Here is a 15,827-nt window from a genome sequence, read left to right as displayed (position 1 = left end):
TAGGGGAGAGAAAGACTCCAGAAGATCCTTCCAGCATGATCGTGCCAGAGTGCAACCCACAGAAGTGGGGTATGTACCTGGGTTCTGGTAATTCACCCTGGATGATGAAGAGATGTCATTGTGTTGACATTGTGTTGGTCCTCAACAGTATACCCACTTCAGTTGCTCCTCCCAAATAATCAGATGTCTTTCTGCATGGCTTCAATTGCAAGTCAGGTCAATAAATGATCCATTTATTAACCACATATACATGTCTGACCTCTTTATTTCATGGTTACACTTCAACTTAAAACTTGGTCTGGCCCATATAGGAAGATATGGTCTTTTAGTTAGTCTCGGCTTAACCTGTGTATGATTAATTCCCCTTCCTAATACATACACACTTTTACTGAAGACATACTGAAATTCCTTGCTCTGTTTGAGAAATCCTCCTGCTTGTGCCCTGCATAACTATAAGCCATTTTATTTCTACTTTGCATTTTAAAGAAATCAATCATTACATTGTTCATTCTCCTCTGATCTGATGCAGATATATCCTAACAGTATTCATGGAACAACTTATTAATTTTAATTCAGTTTCCATATAATTACAATTTTTCTTAGAAAATGTTGAATGCTATTAAAATGTATGTTTGTATAGCCTTAAGCGTCCAACCTTATCTTTTTGATAGCATTTGTTTTGTCCCTAGTTTCTGTAACTATCACTTTAATTTTATGCTTTGAACGGTTTTTTATTTTAAAAAATTAGTTTTTGTACTGAGTATTTGAGGGGGGATGTTTTATCTGCTAGGATATCTTCCAACATGTATTCTTCCTACTTAATCTTTCTTGACAATTGTTATTCTTTCAATATTTCTGTGTCTCTTATCATTTAAAAAGCTATTATTTTTTCCATTAAACATGCATCCCCCAGAGCCTTCACAATAAACATCGGGTTGGCAATACTGATGTATTTAAGGTTCTATTTCTAGTTTTGCTTTACTTGAAGAGTTATTAATTTGGACCTAAAAGCAAAGTGTGGACATTTGATACCCCTTCCAATCTGGAAGAACACTTGACATAATACATGGCAATGAGCACAATTTGTCAATTGGTGACCAACCATGAAAGAACAGACTAAACACAGGATGCTAATACACATTGTGTATTAATACATAATACACATGTGATTCAACTTGGGATAAGTCACTTTAAAAAAAAAACAGGGGAAGGCCCAAATTTTACTCCAGGATTCAGACCTTTCCCTGTGTTGTGGGAGTGGAGACAGCCATCCCATATCCCTATGCTGGATCCAGAATCATGTCCCCACAACAATTGTATGCTGCCCAGGCTTAGGCATCCTGGGAAGGTGGAATCACTATCCACCTTGTCCCTTAGCACCCCAATCCTCCCCCAGATGAAAAACAGCACTTACCTTGATCTGCCAGCTCTCAATATCTTGGTTGACTGCCATGTGATTGAGTCCAACAGCTTGCAAGGAGAGGGCTTGCTCCTTCAAAGCTGCTTTGCTCAGTCATGCTTTTTTCAGTCTTGGGGAGGGGATTGGGGAGTAGAGGGGATGGAGTCAATTCTCAGCTGTGCTGAAACGGGTTGTAAGACCACTGTCTTGCCTCCAAGGTGGTTGACTGTAACACAAACCAGTATTTTTTTAATACTGGTAAGAGATGCATTACATGACAGTGTAGAACCAGTCATACAAAAATGGGTTAAAGAAGGACCGTTTTATTTGACCTAGGACCTAATAAATTGAAAAGAGGGGGTTATGTGGTTCTGTCTGAAGCCAAGTATCAACCTGTGACCACCTCCTCAGCCACCCCTGGAAGGCAAACCCAGGGCACATGGGCACACACCTCACCAAATATTAGGACTTTATGAGAAAGAACAATCTCCTTCCCATACCACCAGGGTAGCTCCAAGGGCAGGCTGTTTCATAACCCTCCAGATCACAGGACCTTAAGAAAACATTCCAGTACCCAACTCTTCACCAAAAGGGTGCCAGTAGAATACTGAACTCTGAAATTCTTCCCCAGATACCTAACAAAGATAACCTATGCCACCCTTAGCAAATAATGAAAGCCTCCCAAATTCAATATGGGGTAAGAAAAAACAGGTAAAGAGGAGGAAAGTTCTACCTGGTCCCCACAAAACTCACATCCCACCAGGGGTAGGAGAATAAGTCTCAAGCCAAAGCTGAAGAGAGGGATTTGAGGCGGTCCACAGCTTTCCCCCCTGCATGTATTGCTTGGTACCTGCTGCCTTTTATCCTGGCCTCTTTTCAAGAAAGCCATTAAAATACCTTCCCCTCTCTTCAGCACTGATCACCAAATGGTCCTAGGTACAAGGTTTTGCCACCCACAGTGATGTTGCCTCTAATTTTTCTTAATACTTTTAGAACAGTAACTATATCAAAGTACTTCCAGATAGGCCCAAATTGCAAAAGGAACTGGGATTTAAAATTCCAATTCCTTTCATGATTTCATCGAGCCAGCTGCTGAACACTTAAAAACAGCCTACACAGGGGGAAGTCAAAGGCTCAACTGATACGGATCTTTTGGCTAATGATCCATATGACAGGGCACTCTACCTGAGGCAGAGGTTGTGGCGTGTGGGTGGCCTTGCAAATCAGGCGAGAGTGGGCGGATTCTCCTCTTCTTTCTTTCTTCCCTGGCAGCCTCCTTCATCCTTTCCCAAAGCCCCCCCACACACACATGGAGTGCCCACTTGAGGCGAAAAAGGCTTCTTTGGGCCCCTCCCAGCTGCACTTTGCATGGCGGGGGCATTGAAGGAAGCTTTGTACCTCCTCCTGGGGCATGATGGGAGTTGAGGCTTCTTTCTCTCTCTGTTTCTCACATTTCTTTCTCACCCAATCAGAGATTTGGTTGATTGTGTCCATTCTCCTCCCCTTTTGTGGTGTGCACTGGTTGGGACTTCAATTCCCAGAACCCCTTCTTGTGTGTTTAAAAAGTGTTTTGGTAAAAACTTGTTCCAAAAATCAGTGGATTGGTGTAATGTTGTGAAACTTGGCAAGCCTGCAGTCATAATGTGGCTTACAGGTGAGGCAGGTTTCATGCTGATATGCCTAAAAATGAGAAACTAGCTTCTAAAGTATCCCCGTTGGTGCCAGTGGACCTAATCCATGAAAACAGCACCCCCTCCCGATTTCAGGCATTTCCCAGTAAAAATAATAGGGGGCAGTGAAAACAGTACAGTTTTTTGCAGAGTCACACACCCCATGACCTCAGGTCCCTCTGTAAAAGCATCTGATGCATCAAAATGACACATCAGAGAGAGGAGGGGAAAATCCCCCTCTGGTAAGTTTACACGGGAAATGGGGGGCTGGGAAGGGAGGGTGGGGTGCCATTTCATGAAAGGCGGTCACAAGACTCAATCCCCATAGGTCCAGCATCTGAAAAGATCCAGACCTTGCAGTAAGGTCTGAATCTTTTCAGGTGTTTTTAAAATCCAAAGTAAATTGGGAATTCCTGGTTTCCTTTAGATTAATCCAGATTAACCTGAAACATTGTTTGGACACCGCAGGTTAATCCAAAACCCATCACGGGTTTTGGGTTTGTATGGAAGGGCCCTCACAGTTGAAGATACCTCATGGTATTCCATTGAGAATAAAATAATGTAACTATGTGCACCATCCTGGGCCCTTGGGGCATGGGGGGAGCTGAAATGAAATAATAAATATTACATTTTAATTACTCCAAGAGTAAATATTTGTGGAATGGGAAGGATCAATCATTTAGCAGATCTTTGTAAACATATACATTTACCTTAAACTGAAATATGCCATTAGTAAAATTAAACCAGTATTGTCTGGCTAAAGTGCTGTGCTATGTGGTTTCAGAAAAATGATATACCAAACCCTTCTACTCTATGACCTTTTAAAACTTGAAACATCAGTGGCATATGAATCTCTTGTATGCAAAGCATGTTGTACCATCAAGCTCTGGCATCTTCCACACAGCATTATGTCAGCTCAAACTCTTATCTTTTATCTCCAATTACTTCCCATATTTCCTCCGTGCTAGCTGTCAATAAGTTTTCTATCTACAAGGATTGTGTTAATTTTAATGGAAACAGAATGAATTTCAACAGCAATGAATGTGATGTACTGCATCTAGGAATGAAAACAAAATTAAATACACAAATGTAGGATGATTGACACTTGACTTCAAAGCAGTACAAGAGAAAAGGATTTAGGGATCTTTGTAGACCACAAGCTGAACATGATTCAACAGTGATGTAGCAACTCAATAGGCCAATGCAATTTTGGGCTGCATCAAGAGGAGTATAGTATCCAGACCAAGGGAAGTAGTAGTGCCATTTTATTCTGCTTTGATAAAACTTCACCTGGAATACCATGTTGATTTTAGACACTGCAGATTTAGAGAGATATTGATAAGCTGAAACATGTCCAGAGAAGATCAACCAAGATGATAAAAGTCTGGAAACTAAATCCTGTGAGAAACAGCAGAGAGAGATGGATATGTTTAGCTTGGAAAACAGAATACCTGGAAGCCACATGATATCCATCTTTAAATATATGAAGGGATTTCAAGAAGACGATGGCACCTTCCTGTTTTTGCTGCTTCAGAACTCTTCTCATCAACACTTGAAAAATAAGGCTTTCATAATCATTTCCCACATATTTTGGACATTATTTCAGTCTCTACCCAGAATGAATTATAACATGGGAAGAGGTTCTGGAAACCATAATTCAAACTAGAAATATTTCCAGTATCTGAAAGAATTGCCCAAAGGTCATCTAAACACACTTGCACATGCGCAAACACACACACATATAGTATGTATTACAGAGAAAAAAAGAGAGTGTATATGAATATGCATATGTATATTTTATGCACTCAACTTTTACATCTTTCTACAAATAAGTGGCCACTTCCATTTTAGAACTCATATATAAAAGAGGCAATCCTTAAAGTAGTTGTTGGAAAAATGCCCACTTTAAGGAGTGACATGGAAATGTAACTCTTTTAGATTTTGTTTATTTTTAAGTCATGAAATGTCAATTGTTCTAATTTGCAATCAGCTCCTTTGAACTGATTGATTGCTAAAGTTGTAATCAGCTAGCTACTTGCTTATAAGCATGGCAGTGAGGAAAATTGTTGTGGTGTGCAGAGGGCAAGATGATGGTTGTTTTCTAATTCTCTTGGAGAGAAAATATCGACTTGATATACCATAGAACAAAGCATATTGTTATTAAAATGAACAGCAAGTCCAAGTGGCACCTGGATTGATATTTAAAAAGAGAAAAAAACAGGATAATCTCCATAAGTGCAGTTTGCTGTTTTTTATGACATCTCAAAATTTGTGAGCAACATGAGTAGATCCAACCTGCCTAATTATGGGATCAACGGAGGGAGGATAATGTATATGTGAAGGAGGGGGAGGGGGGAATCATTGAATAATGGAAGGAAACACAAGGGACACTGTCTAACCTCCTGCAACACAACAAATGGACATTCAGCCCATGTTGAAACATCTGTAGCGAAATAGATCACCATGCTCCAAGACAGTGGAGCCCACTGTCGGATACCTTCTACCATCAGGAAGTTCTTTCTAATCTCTAGGTGGAATCTCTTTTCCTATATTTCTTATTGTTCCATGTCTTAATCTCTGGAGTAGCAGAAAACAAGTTTGCTTCCACTCAATATGAATCTTTCCAAATAAACATGGTTATCATATTACCTCTTAGTGTTCTCTTCCTATACAGCTTGGCTTCCAGATCTTTTTCCATTTTGGTTGCCCTCCTCTGGACACATTCCTGCTTGTCAATACCTTTCCTGAATTGTTGTGCCCACAAGTGCACATCGTGTTCCACGTGAGGCTTGACTAAAACAGAATAAAGTTATATTATTGCTCCCTCGATGTAGATACTTTACTGCTATTCAGGCAGCCTAGATTCGTATTAGTTTTCTAGATGTATCAGCTAAAAAAGAAAGGTTAGAGTTATCATTGGGCTATGAGAATTGCTAGTTTGGATTTCAAAGATCGATAGCCTTTTAGAAAGTAGCTGGAAGTGCCAGCCGGTTTGAACTATAAACCTTTTAATTCCTATGGAATTATAGAAGAGAACCGTTTTCAAAGTTATTATTGTACCAACATTTCCAATTCACTTCTAATGTATCTTTTTTGTTTTGTACTTGTTTTGCCTATGAAAAGCCACAGTGTGAACAAGGTGGTGCCCAACTGTCCTTCATTTAAAGCGAGTGCTAGCAGTTACATGACCTTTTTCTTGCATGCCACAGTCCCCCATTAAGATCAAATAGGCTTCCAGCCAAATGCTGTAGAGCACAACTCCACACCAGCATTATAAAAGTCTGAAGTCTACCTATAATCTTCATCTCAGTTACTAATTCCCTAGTACAGTTCCATTAATATTATAAAACTTTCATTTTTGACATAGCTTGATATGAAATAATAATCCTTTCTGAATCGAGTTCTGCTCTCCCACAATGGCGTAACTGGCAGGTCATTAAAATGTGTAGTTTTGAAAAGAACTGTGTATTCTGAGAGAGAATTCTGGCATTCAATGGTTCCACTGCTCTCTTTTGAAACTTATAAAAAGATTAGGCTGTAAGTCTCCATCTATAAAAAGAAAGGATCAATCCAATTTGTAATGAGGACATGTACTGATGTAATCAATAGCCCTTTCTCAGCTAGGAATATGCTCTACTTATGAACAACAAAGAAAAAGAAAATCATGTTCTGAGGAGTCTCATTCTTTGAGATGCTTTGGATATATCAAACAATATGTGTAAGCTTTCTTTTAAATGGTGGTGTGTATCTGTGCTAAAGCAGCAGTGTTAAAAAGAAGATTTTCAGCTCAAATGCAGGATGGGGGGTAACCTTTAGCTTTAAATTCCTGACAATGTAGAAAAGGGGGACTCAAAGCACTTTTCTACATGGATGTAGGCTCTGCTAATTCAGGACTTCCCAATTTTAAGCTCCCAGATGGCATTGGACTGCAACAACTATCATTCCTATTTGCCTTGTTGACGGAAATGTCCTAATTCAGATAAGAAGCCTAGTGGTTGATTGAAGACAGGGAGCTAAGTTCTATTGGTAGTACCATTGAATTAAAAGCACACCCTAAGTGTTGATTCGCTACTCAACAACTGAGTAAGAGCCCTTCTCCACAGGCCTAAAATCTGAGAGAAACCAAGATAAAAGAGGAGGTGAATAAATAGCACTTGCCGAAAATGCATGCTGAATCTCATCATCGACTGAAAAACATAGGTTAAGGGTGAGATTGGCTGAAAAATGTGCATATTCACATCATTGTATATCCATGCGCTAAAAAAAAATGAGTCTTCATCGCAATATGCTGATGTTGACTACTCTAGCACATGTACACATTTTAAAATCTTGAAACAGCTAATGAGGGCTGTAAATAGAAGACCCCATGGACACCCAGATGGCTAAATGGAGACACAAATGGAAAGCAATTCCCATATGAACTTTCTGAATCATTCCTTTGTTCTTATATTTATGAAATTAAACAGTGCTCGAATTTACACAGTGGACACCAGCATGGCAGGCAAGTGACCCCAAAGGGAAGCAGGGTTTAAGAGGGCAAATGTAAAAGAAGCAGGAGGGTGAGGAAAGATAATGATGAGAAATCTGTTTGTGTACACATTTGTATATCCGTATTAGTGCTTATAGGTCCAGCATATCTCAGAGAGTCAATAAAACAAAATTAAAAGAAAAATTCTGGCGAATATTCTGTGTCCATCTTGCAGATTTCTAAAATGCACTACAAGTAAACCTTTCAGGATGTCAGGGAACTAGTTACTGGGACGGAGAGCTTGCTTTCATCTGCCACATTTTTTAAACCCACTTCTTTGCCCCAGATTATGAGGCTCTGGAAGGGTCCTAAGTGGGCCTGTTTTAGTCACAGATCCAGTGTGGTGTGGTAGTTTTGTATTTTGAATGGGGATTCTAGGAGAAACAGGTTCATAGCCCTATTCAGCCATGGAAACCCACTGGGTGAACTTTGACAAAACACATACCCTTAGCCTCAGAGGAAGAGAGTAGCAATGCTGCAAACAAATCTTTCCAAGAAGATCTGATAGTCATTCAAATAAAGTCATCACAAGCTGGAGATGGCTTGAACATCACACAGCACTAAAACAATCCAAACTATTTTCCCTTGTCTTATGACAATTACTGCCGTTGACACATAATATGATTATTCATTTATTATTTACTTCACTTGTATACTGCTTTTCTCATCCTGGATGGGGGACTCAAAGTGATTTCCAAACATATTATGTCAAAATTCAATGCCTGCACAACAATAATAAAATATAGCTATCATTGAATCATAAAAATGCAATAATATTAACATCAAAACATAGAGTTAAAAACAAATTAATTTAAACATTAAAATCACATAATCTATAAATCAAAGTCCAGGGCCATTCCAATATCAATCTCTATTGCACATAATCTCTGATCATTCATTTTATTGCTTATTGCCTGAAGGCCTGGTTCCATAGCCAAGTTTTTACCTTTCTTCTGAAGGTCAGAAGGGAGGACACTGATCTAATTTAGTTGGGGAGGGAGTTCTACAGACGAGGAGCCATCATTGAAAAGGCCCTGTCTCTCATCCCTAGCAGTTGTGCCTGTGAAGAAGATGGGACCGAGAGCGGGGCCTCCCAGGACAATCTTAACCTGTGAGGTGGTTCATAAAGGGAGATAAGTTTGGGCAGGTAAGCTGGGCCAGAACCGTTTAGGGCAGTGGTTCTCAACCTGGGTTCCCCAAATGTTTGTGGCCTACAACTTCCAGAAATCCCAGCCAGTTTACCAGCTGTTAGGATTTCTTGGAGTTGAAGGCCAAAAACATCTGGGGACCCCAGGTTGATTACCACTGCTTTAGGGCTTTATAGGCTAAAGCCAACACTTTGAATTGAGCTCAGAAGCAGACTGGCAACCAGTCAAACTGGCATAACAGGGGAGTTGTTTGCTCCTGTACCCAGCTCCAGTGTGCAATCTGGCTGCTGCCCATTGGACCAATTGAAGCTTCTGAACAGTCTTCAAAGGCAACCTTATGGAGATCATGATTCCCCCTAAGTATAGTGATTTGAAAAGCTGTGCTTCAAATGATACCTTTGTGCTGAATCCATTTGTAGTCATACATGCAACTTTCTTTCAGTCCTTTCATGTTTCCAAACAATACTTTCAATCCACCTTTCTTCCTCCTCCTGAATATAAAGGTGATTACCTCTATCAATATAACAAATTAAAGGCACTCAAATTTAAAAATATAAATAGAGTCAGCCTGCAACATTTACTGCGATTAGGGGCTCAAAACCCCAACAGAAGTGAAAAACTTTGAATAAAGAAATTACTATTTTTATATGAGAAAACACTTTTCTAGTAATTTTTAAGTCTTCCAATGTGACTCTATGACTACAGAACCACACTAGAAAGGTGTTCTCTCAAGAAATTCCTAGGTCCTTCAACATGAATAGATAAGGCTGACCATTGAGGACCTAAAGTTTCCTGGAGAAAAAGTCAAAACCACAGTTGTGGAGGCGTAATTGTACAACAGGGGAGAAAAATCTGGCCTACTATACCAAATAATATTTTTTAACTATAAGGGAAGAGTTAAAGTACTTACAAATTGGAAGTTAACTTAGCTGGCTTAGCAGTTGTGCCACGTAGGCAATAAACATGCACTAAAGCCAGAACTATTGTGCTCACTTAACAACAAAGCACTCATGCACACTCACTTTCCCTACTGCTTTTCTTCTGCAGGCTGGGAAAATCACTGTGGTCAGTCAGGTGGCAAACTTTAGCAAGATGTATGTATATTTAAATTCTGGAACCTTTAAACCTGACAAGCAATCTTTTCCCAAGCTTATCTTCAGCACCAGAGGCTCATGTTTTGCACATTTAAGCAAAATTAAACCCATCAAAGTAATTATGCAAGCATTATCAGAACATCAGTCTTGCAGACTAACTCTGCTCTGCTTGTACCATTGGAAACTTAATTTATTCAGCTTGAAGTAGTCTTCACCTCCTGGCTTCTCCTGAATTTAAGTTACGCGAAGTTCAGATGCTCCATAATAACTGCCTTCCTCCAATCTTGTGTTGCTTTCTACATTTGTCAAACTTGTGTCCCGGCTACATAATCTTTCAATCTATAATTGCTCGCATATGTCTTTACTCTCAGACAGCATATAGGAAAGCAGGGAGATGTTGTGTCCAAGATCATCACCTTTTAAATAAAAAAATGATTTTGGTATTGATAAGGAAATAAAACCTCAAAATTTGAAGATGAATTTAGGAAAAGACATGTAGAATGAATACAGTTTAAAACCACTTTCGCTATCATAGCACAATGCTATGGAAACATGGGAGTTGTGGTTTTACAAAGTCTTTAGTCTTCTCTGGAAAAGTGTGCTGGGGCCAAACTACAATTCCCAAGATTCCATAACATTGAGCTATGGTAGTTAAAGTGGTGTCAAACAGCATTCATTCTACATTGTAGATGTGCTCCTAGACTTCTTACATAAACCTGTTTCTATCTGTTTTTCACCAGGTTTAATCTAACTGATGCCCTGTTGCAAATGAATTTTAGTGTAATCATGGCAAATATGTAGTGTGTAAACTCTGTAGTCTTTCATGATGAACAGTGGGAAATAACAACAACATATACTTGGAGCTTACATCAAAGTCCTCATTAGTCATTTCAGGCAGCCATACTATAATCATTTTAAATACTAATTGGACCAATTTTATAAGATTTGAGGGATATGGAGGAATAATATATGTTTAATGTATGCCGTAAACTTTGAGTGTCACACAAAGCATTTGCAAAGTGTTTCACTGCATTACTCCCCCCCCGACACCGAAATGCCATCTTGAGACATAAGACAAACTGTCAATGGTTGCTTAAATTCCGAAAAGTTTTAAAGCATCTTTTTAGCAATGTTTCTCCCAATAATTCAATTTTTGCAATGTTGCTGTAAAAAATATACAGAGCATGTTTCTTTTTGTGAAATCACACACTCAAAAGCAAATATAGAAATCCTGGCAGGTTAATCAAAAAGATTTCAAACAAACTGTCCAATGCTTTAAATTTCTGAAAATCTATGCAAAAAGGGAGCAGTTAACAAAGTTTAGCCACGGAAGTGGTGTAACGTTTTCACAAAATATTAGAGAAGATATAGCTTGTCATTTTATTTTTTTTTACTGGCAAGGAACAAGATCTGGTAATCTTGGGAAAACTTCATTTCTGAAGAAATTTGAGCCAGATTGCATGAACTCTATTGAGTATTTTGGAATTTGTACCAGTCTCTCACTGATCAGATCTCATTCTCCTAGGAGGGGTACTTTTCAGGCTAATTTGAGGCAACCAAAGTGTTGATGCCTTTCTTGCCAAAATCACAAAATCATTGGGTATTTCAGTGGGAAATACTGCTCAGTGCAACTTTTAGAAAGAACTTCATTGGATGGAGAACTTACTTTCAAGATGATCTCATTTCAGAAGTAGTGGTGGTAGTAATAGTAGCTATTTCTTATCCACTTTTCCTCAAGACTCAAAGTAGGACATAACACAGATTTAAAATATAATATATAGATGAAAACACATAAATGTAAAATTAAAACACAAATAATTAAAGATTAAAATCATCCATATCTACGAAAAATTCAATTAAAAATTCATAATTTAAAATTTTCCAGTTAGGCCTCCTGGAGGAGCTTGGACTTTAATTCTTTTTAAAATTCTGGTAGCATATATGGTTTTCAAATATCTTTTAGGACATCATTCTATCATCTAGGGCATTTGACAGAAAGGTCCTCTAGATAATCTTTATTGTAACCCACCTCGAGCTATGAGGAGAGGCAGGTAAGAAATAAAATTATTATTAAAATTATTATTATTATGACAGTTTATTTTATTTATTTACATCATTGATTTACATCATTTATATTCCGCCTTTCTCACCCTGAAGGGGACTCAGGGCGGATCACGTTACACATATTAGGCAAACATTCAATGCCTTTTTAACACAGGACAAAGACAAACAAACATAGCTCCGAGCGGGCCTCAAACTTATGACCTCCTGGTCAGTGACTCATTGCTCTCCCTTCTGCGCCACAGCCCCGGGCCAGTTGACAGTTGAGTTTAAATAAATGCCCCCCAGTAGATCTGAGTGTACAGGGTGAATTACACAAGAGAAGGTGATCCTGGGGGTAACTGGGCCCAAACGGTCTCAAATAGCAGAACCTCTCAAATAAAGGTCACTCACAAGAGAAAGTCTTTGAAATAGATTTATTATTTATGTTTCTACAGCAAGTAAAAACTTGTTAGTAATGTTTGTGTACGAAATTCCTAGTTTTTCTATTCACTCCTACTACCCCCTCCCTCGTGTTCATGCGACTCAGTCCAGCCCTCCTTGCAAACCCTTTATCAAACCTTTCCCACAAGAAGTATTTCCAGAGATCCAGGTGTTGTCTCTGCCTCCCATCAGTACCTCCTTCTGAACTCAAACTGTGCAGAAAGGATTTATGGCAGTTTCCCAGTTATTAAAAGTCAGATCCTGACACAAACCATGTAGGGCTTTACAGGTCATAACTTACACCTTAGACTATACCAAGAAACTAATGGGCAACCAGAATAGTAATTTTAATCTTATTATGATGTGCTCTCTCCTATGTGTACCTGTAACAAATCTGGCTGCCATATTTTGAACTATCTGGAGCTTCTAAACTTGGTAAGGAGGTAGTCCAACCTTGAAGTTACCAGTGCATGCATTGCCACCTTTAGCAATTCCAATTCTCAGAAGGGGCTCAGCTGACATATTAGCCGAAGCTGATAAGAAGCACTCAAAATCACTGTGATGTTGATACAAGTGACAAGATAGATGTTTCCAACAAGATGGCAGTGTTCCCTTTGCAATTTTCAAAAAACTGAACTGGAAACAGCTCTATATTAAAAGATAAGACTAGCCTTGCCTCTAAAAATAAGCCTATCCAGCTTACTGGAGGGAAGGATATTAGAGGCAAAGATGAAGTATTTTGGCCACATCATGAGAAGACAGAAAGCTTGGAAAAGATCATGATGCTGGGGAAAATGGAAGGAAAAAGAAAGAGGCCGACCAAGGGTGAGATGGATGGATGGTATCCTTGAAGTGACTGGCTTGACCTTGAAGGAACTGGGGGCGGCGACAGGAAGCTCTGGCATGAACTGGTCCATGAGATCACAAAGAGTTGGAATGAAGAAGAAGAAGAAGTTCCAAAAGTTGTTGAAAATCACATGGACTCTTTGATACGTACTCATATTCACATGTCTGTTCTGCAGAGAAGAGCGCAGGGACAGGGCTTCACTTATGACTACAAGTAGATTCTGATGAAATTTAGTTAAGAGTAATACAGGACCCTCCTTCCCAGCCAATACATTTACAACACTGTGGGGGTATTTTTGTTGTTGTTGAGAAAATGGTCTTCTGGAGTGCTAAGTTACCTCTTTTATTATTTTTGCCACCAGAGTTTTGCTTTATGAGCTTGAAGTGTAACCAACAAGTGTAACCAACATTGCAGGTATAGATTCCAATTACAGGATCTACGTTAATCCTATAATCTCAGTGAAATGTATCAGGTGTGAAGTTTACATATTGGTGACTGTGTTCAGTGCATAACTCTTGCTCCATCCTGTGCTCTTTTGCAATGGGTAGGGCAATCAATGTGAGGGTTGCTATTTCGTATATTTGTCCCACTGAAAGAAATTGTATGAATATTTAAAAGTTTCAGATAAGGAATATTCAACCTATGTTGACTTCTCCATAATTAAGAAACATCTTGAAGCCACACTACAAAAATTCCATTGTGTGCATTTTTATCCCCACCCCCTTTTTTGTGTCAGGAGCGATTTGAGAAAATGCAAGTCACTTATGGTGTGAGTGAATTGGCCTTCTGCAAGGATATTGCCCAGGGGATGCTCTGATGTTTTGAAGTTTTACCATCTCATGTCCCCACATGGGGATCTGGAGCTGACAGTGGGAACTCACCTGCTCTCCCTGGATTCAAACAGCTGACCTGTCGATCAGCAGTCCTGCTGGCACAAGGGTTTAACCCATTGTGCCACCGGGGACTCCTGTTTTCCCCTTAATACCGTGTCCTTTTTTCTTAATTTACTGTATGCATTTTTAATGCAGATTTCCTTTTACTAAGAAAATTTTGAGTTGCAAATTGTATTTCAACATTTTAAAAATGTTTTCAACAAAGAAGGGCAGTGAGTTGCTTATAGGTTCAGCAAGTCTGAAAGTCCTAGGATCCTATAAACCAGTGGTTCCCAATCCATGGGTTGTGACCACATCTTGGGTTACAAAGTGTTTTCTGTGGGGTAATTGGTCAGTGGTGAACTATGAACATTTTAAAAGGGGGAAACAAAAAATCACATGATTGCATCCTGCACAGAAACATGTAAGGATCTTTTGTTCATCAGATTAGCTCATTGTGAAGTCCAAGTTCATGCCCAGTTCAGTGATTGGCTCTATGGAATTTGGGTGCTGCTCAGTTTGTGATTGGTCACTTTTTAGGGATACATGTGCACTGAGTGCCTCTCCTTGCTTCTTGCAAGTGGCAATGGTTTTTCTTTGATACTGGCAAATCCTGCAAAATATAATAAATCATATGTCAACATACGATTGATTGAATGATCTTACTTCCAGGAATCTGACACCCAACACATCACATTATTTCTGTTGTTTGGCCAGCCAAATAGCCAGCCAAGAGCAATCAACCACGAGCAGAGTAGTGCTGTAAGGTCTAGACAGCATAGTAATCACTATAGCAGTGGCAACTGCTCTAGGTTTTAATGTATCAGGGTCACTGGTAACCTTTTAAAAGTGAACCTGGGTCACGGTTCACTTTGCCTCTATAAAATAGGGTCACAACTCAAAAAAGGCTGGGGACCACTACTATAGACATACAGATTCAAACATTTTTCTTATATTACCTGTGGTAGTGAACCTTATTTTCCACCCTTACAGCAAAACATTATCTGTACCCCAGCCAGTGTAACTTGAATACAGGATATGCCAATTAATTATACCATCTATAGGGGTAATATTTGCCATAGTTACCATGATGAATATGGATAAACCACCCATGGACCCAAATTTATGTCTTAGTTTACTATGTCCTGTGAAGACCAAAGCTGATGCAGAGGGTGGCCTTCGGGGATGAAAATATATGCACCTTTATTTTGCTCTTTGTACGTAAAAGTAGTGGACTCTACAAATCAAGCAACAGTGTCCACCGTTCTTTCTGAATGCACTAAAACTGGAAAACCTTTGACAGTAGAAATAAACATAATACAGAGAAATTGCCTCTTAAGAGAATTGATTTTACCCTGTAGCTTTAAATTGCTATTTATAACTCAGGCTAATCAAATTCTGCCGTTCTCTTAGGGATCATAATTGCGTTCTCCTCCCCTTTGGCTCATTTTGTCTACTGGGGGTCCTTGTGTAATGTGAAATGCTCCTTCTGTCAATGTTTCATTACCGGGGGTTGGGACAATGAATTGTTGTGTTCCATTTACAGCTCTGAACTTTTAAAGTTGCCTTAAAATGCATATATTTTTTCCATAGTTGTGACTGTAAAGCATTTGCCTAACATAAAAAAATTAAGAATTGATCTCAGAGAAGCCACTGGTAGGACCAATACACTACTAACAAATCCAGCAATTGGAATAAGAGAACTTAAAATCATTCTAGAAGATTTTGAAACAAATTTGGTTTTGGGATTCAACATTAAAAAATCAGAAATTAGAAATAATGTAT

This window comes from Anolis carolinensis, chromosome 2 (assembly GCF_035594765.1).
Source record: "Anolis carolinensis isolate JA03-04 chromosome 2, rAnoCar3.1.pri, whole genome shotgun sequence".
NCBI classification, from domain to species: Eukaryota; Metazoa; Chordata; class Lepidosauria; order Squamata; family Dactyloidae; genus Anolis; species Anolis carolinensis.
The sequence above is the reverse complement of the archived record's forward strand: the minus strand, read 5'-3'. Positions refer to the sequence as shown.